The sequence below is a fragment of the Microplitis mediator genome, chromosome 1 (genome assembly GCF_029852145.1).
Source record: "Microplitis mediator isolate UGA2020A chromosome 1, iyMicMedi2.1, whole genome shotgun sequence".
Lineage (NCBI taxonomy): Eukaryota > Metazoa > Arthropoda > Insecta > Hymenoptera > Braconidae > Microplitis > Microplitis mediator.
In genome coordinates this window covers 20572466-20578242 of record NC_079969.1, presented here as the reverse complement: position 1 = coordinate 20578242, position 5777 = coordinate 20572466, and the positions used below count along the sequence as shown (strand labels likewise).

Below are 5777 nucleotides of genomic sequence, written 5' to 3'. Positions count from 1 at the left end.
TTTCAGAATTCTTATTATAGTCTTGAACATTTTGGCCGTAGTATCATGATTTTAAGCATAGCTATTATTATTAATATTTTAAATATTGTTATTTTTTAACTTACAACTAAACGTTTATTACTAAGAAATTATTTTTGGAATTTTTTAAATTTTAAATTTTTTCGATCATGGTGGCCATTTCTAATTAGTGGCCCCCTTTTCCCTTCTGTTTCTTTACCAATTGTACGCGATCCGATAAGAGTCTTTCTCGATTTATAAATTTAGGCTCTGGAGGCTTATTTTAGCTTTTTAAAAAGATGATTTAAACCTAACCTTGGTAAAAGTGGACAAAGTTACCAGGTTTAGGTTCAAATCACCTTTTTAATGCATGAAATTTCATATTCTAAAAAGATGATTTGAACCCCCTTACCCTCGTGTAGGATTTGGAGGCTCAAGTCACCTTTTTAATTTTCACTCGGGAGGATGTAACACTGTAGCAAATCTAGAGCAAGTGAAGGAAAATACAGCGAAACCTGTATATACTGTAATTTCAAGATCTTGACTAATATAGCTACTAGGATGTCCTTTACGTAATTGCGTTGCATAAAATAACTAAAGATTATCATGAAGAAATTAATTTTTTGATGATAACGTTCATTCATTCGATGAGACGCATTTAGTTAAAATAAATGAAGATTATCATAGAAAAATGAAATTGTTCATTAAGATTTATTTATTTCCTCATGAGATGACGTGACGGCATTGCGACAGGGTCACATGATGTAACATTCGCATTTTCAAAGCGCTAATTCGAAACGAATTTCCATCCGTTATTTTTCACATTCGACTTTTGATCTCAAACTGGATACTCCGTGATAACTTTTGGTCTTGTGAAATAAAAAATCTAGTCATACGTAACTCAAATAAATTTTCTATCGTAATTTTATTTTTCAAAGTAGTACATTAATTTGTTTATCAGATAAATTATTTTACGTCTCAAAACAAATTTATCGCAAAAAAATATTTATTATCGGAAATGTCGAAGGACACAATTTGTCGATATATATAAAAGTCAGCAATCCACGGATTGGTCACATGCAAGCTTGCAGAACTTGAGAAAACAATAATCGGTAATAAATTATAATTCCTTATATGTTTTTAATTATAACTCTAATATTGTTGAATTTACGAAAAAAAAGTAAAATATTTTTTATAGAAAAGTTTATGCTGTGAGAATTAATAACAGTACCTTTTTTTTCGTACCTTAATAGTTTTGCTGTTATATTTAAATTGAATAATTATTTTATTTTTCAGCTTCAAGATATAAAATAAAAAAATGTCGAAAATAATTTTATTATTGTCAATTTTCGTATTGATTAGTCTCTATGTTGGTGCAGATGCAGCGTGTCCAGGCGGTTGGGTAAGTAATTATCATAACACAGTAAAAAAAAAAAAAAAATTACAAGTAGACATGAATAATTTTGAAAAACTTTAAACTTTAATCAATAAGTTTAAACTAATAAAACTCTGAGTTTTGCGATTGTAACCCATAAATTCAACAATAAATTACAGTCAATTTTAAATCTCGCGCAAGATCGACTGAACTTTGAATATTTCATACTTTTCACTTTAAAGTCATATAAATTCATATATTTCAAATTAGGGCTGTACAATTTGGCCGGTTAAGCCGGCTAAAAAAGCTAACCAAGCTAATTAGCTAGTTGACTGTTCGGCTTAGCTGGTTAACTTAAATTAGCTGAGCTAATTAGCTAAAGGCGAAGCCAGTTAAATGAATAATTGAATATTTTATCAAGTATCTATATATAGTATCTACATTTGAATATTGTAATGGTAAAATTCGATTGGAAATTGGTTTATCATATATTATTTAATACCAGCAACAAAAATAAACAATTTAATTGAATACATAATGTAGATATGAAATTTTTTCAATTAATTATTTCAATGATATCTCTGCTTTGATTGAGAAAAATTAATGAATTCGCATTTTCTGGCGACAAACAGCTTCTTTTCGGAGAAACTAAGTTGCCTGCAGTTGAAAAGACCCGCTCCGGAGGTGTGCTGGAAGAAGGAATGCCTAAAATTTTTCTCGCAAAACTGGCCAAGATCGGAAATTTGTACCTTTTTGAATTCCACCAAAGTAATGGATTGTTTGCCTTCGGAATGGTACACAGAAAAAAAAGATACCTTGATTAAAGAAAATATTTTTGAAGACAAACGTTTTTTTAACCAAGACAAAATTGTAACCCTCCATGGCCTACCATGGAGGGTTACAATAGCATTTTAAAGAGGTGATTTACTCCTCCATGCGCTACTATTAGGACATCCTGGACTTAAATAACATATTACATTCAGCGGCAAGTCCAACATCATAAGAACGGAGGCTTTGGAGGCTCAAACTACTCTGTTTCAATTTTGACTCGGGATGTTGAACTCCTCATAGTTATAGCACGAGCTAGTGAAGTTAATGAGTTTACCCAAAGTTATATATAAAATTCTTGACTGGAGACGACGCCAAAATGGCGGGCTCAGGAACACAGACTCGACTTTACAATTTCACTTCAATTTGATAATGATAAATTGTTACCAGTAGATAAATTATTTTACGTAGTTTATTAATTGGAAACACCTACGTCTTTCGACTCAGTTATCTTGGTCCACTTCTCCTCAAAATCCGCCCAGGTCCACATCCTCAGTAATACAGCCGTTGACAACTTTCACCAATGACTTCCTGGACTCCACAAAATTACGTCAATGTTTTCCTTCAGTAGATTGATATTACCCAAGATGTTTGAAATGTTAGTCGGCTTCCAAATTACAGATTTATAATGTGACATCCCCTGATTGAAACGCACACTTAAATATAAACATCTATGGTCAGATTTATATACTTAATATGTACTGAGATATCTGTTCTTTCTTCTTTAATCTGTACCTTTATTTTCTTTCCTGAGTTAAACTGATGAATATTTATATTATATATTTTTAGGTATATTATCCAATATATAATGCGATATGTTGGAAAAGTATAATGAAGATTATTTTTTTTTTTGTAACAGTTACTATACTTTAAAATATATCTCGATTATACTTCGTTATATTGGAATTTACAACCGGTAAATTATATTTTGAAAATATACAATGCTCTATAATAAAATATACATTTTCTTTTATAGCTTATGTTATAAGAAAAAATATACTTTTAAGCTATATGAACATTATATTCAAACATACATAAATTTTTGCCGTTTTATGTAATTATGTATTTTCGTATATAAAATAAAAATATACTTTTTTTTCGTGTGGGATACAAAACAATTTCTGCTGAAAAATGAACAATCGATAAATTATGATTTTCTTTTAGTGCCATCCACAACAAGGATACGGCTGTTGTGAAGGACATAAATGCAGTGACTGGTTGTTTCAAGGTACATGCATAACTGATGGTATGGCGGCAGCAATGGCACTCGGAGGATAATTATAACAATACAATGAAGATTTAAATGTATTTTATCAATTAATAAAAATTTTTTATAACAAAGAAAACATTAATGGATTTATCATAAAAGTTTTTATTTATGAAAGATGTTTCTGATGTCTTTCAGATAACTATTTTGGATGTCCCTTCATGAAAAAAATATTTATTGTTAAAAATATATAAAAAAAATCTGGGAGTCGGTTGGCCCTGCGGGCCAGCCCCAAAACTTCCCGCCGTTTTCGAGCTAAAGGAGCTCGAAAACAGTAGTGCGAATGTATGTTCGAGCTCTTCGAGCTCGAAAATCCTATTGCATGCAATTGTTTTTTTATGAGCTTTTCAAGCTCTAACAAGTTACGTTCTATGCTAAAGTTTGAGAATTTAAGAATTGAAAATCATTAATGAAGAAGCAGTTTTAAATTTTTATTCGTGATTATGTTCAATGGAATAAATGTATTGAGGCAGAAATCACTGTCAGTGATCAAAATCAAGATTTATATAAGTTTTGGCTCATGTCAGAGCAATGATATATAAAATATCCGAGAAAAACATTAAAGACTGGGTTTTTCAATTTTTTTGTTGATAATATGATTTAAACTAAAGAACCAGTTAGATGACATTATATGACGTGAATGAAAATTAATATTAGAAGAAAAAAATACCACCAATTAATAACAAAATAGTAAAAACAATAATTATACATAAAAAAAAAATTATTTTTTCTTTAAACTTTGGGGGCTTGTATCTTTTTTAACTTCCCGCTAAGAAAATCGACGATTTTCGAAAAATTAGGAAGTTATTGTTTTCACCCCGATTTTCGAAAGTCGAGTTTTCATCAGATATCGACGTTTTGAGGTCCTAGGAAGCTATTCTGACTATTTTCAGAATGATGTCCAAGTGTATGTATGTATGTATGTATGTATGTATGTATGTATGTATGTATGTATGTATGTATGTATGTATGTATGTATGTATGTATGTATGTATGTATGTATGTATGTATGTATGTATGTATGTATGTATGTATGTATGTATGTATGTATGTATGTATGTATGTATGTATGTATGTATGTGTGTGTGTATGTGTGTGTGTGTGTATGTGTGTGTGTGTGTGTGTGTGTGTGTGTGTGTGTGTGTGTGTGTGTGTGTGTGTGTGTGTGTGTGTGTGTGTGTGTGTGTGTGTGTGTGCGTGTGTGTAAACTCTTTGTAACTTTTTAACTAATAAATCGATTTGGATGGTTGAGGTGGCAATCGAAAGAGCTTGTTGACCCTCAACTTTCCTGAAAATTTCAGATCATTTGATCAAGCAGACTCGAAAATATTGGCGAATTAAGAAAAAAAAAAAATTTTTTTTTTAGTTTTTTAGTGATTTCTCAGAAACGACTCGAACGATCGACTTCAAAATCTAATCAGCTCTAGAACTTTATAAGCCGCGTCGAATGCCACCTCAACCATCTCAATCGATTAATTTGTTCGGGAGATATCGTTGGCGAAAGAAATGACAAAAAATGTTTTTTTTCTATTATCTTTGAAGTGACTCATCCGATCAATTTCAAAATCTAGTCAGCTCTAGAACTTAATAAAACACGCCGAATGCGACCTTGAACGTCACAATCAGTTCATTAGTTCAAAAGATATCGGCGCTGAAAAGTTAAAAAAATAATATAAAATGTTATTTTTTCCGGATAAATCAAAATATGATGTACTAAATGTTTTTGAAATCATACCAACTCATTCTGTTTATAGTCTCTTTCGATTATCATTTAATGTCATCTAACTTGTTCTTTAGTTTAAAACATATCATCAGCAAAAAATTGAGAAAATCCAGTTTTTAATGTTTTTTCGGATATTTCATACATTATTGCTCTGACCTAAGTCAAAACTCACTCAAATCTTGATTTTGATCACTGACATTGATTTCTGCCTCAATACATTCATTTCATTGAACATAATCGAGAATAAAAATTTAAAAACCGCTTCTTCATTAACAATTTTCGATTCTTAACTTGTCAAATTTTAGCAAAAAACCTAACTTGGTAGAACTTGAAAAGCTCATAAAAAAATGATTCCATGTGATAGCATTTTCGAGCTCGAAAATATATTTACAGTGATGTTTCCAGCTCCTTGAACTCGAAAACAGCGGGAAGTTTTGGGGCTGGCCCGCAGGGTCAACCGACGCCCAGATTTTTTATATTGTAGTTACAAGCATGACTATTCGAGCCATTTTTGTAGGGAATTTGATTTACAATAAGGATGTAAAATTTTAAATTGGAAAAAAATTTTTTCTTTGATTTTTCCTCGA

General features: G+C 30.8%; 1 long non-coding RNA gene across 1 annotated transcript; it reads left to right on the top strand.

Moving 5' to 3' along the window:
- Positions 1–1055: 1055 nt before the first annotated feature.
- LOC130665894 (uncharacterized) lies at positions 1056–3546 on the top strand. Its single transcript, XR_008989603.1, has 3 exons — positions 1056–1109; positions 1294–1399; positions 3365–3546. It is a non-coding gene; the product is annotated as an uncharacterized LOC130665894 (long non-coding RNA).
- Positions 3547–5777: the final 2231 nt, after the last annotated feature.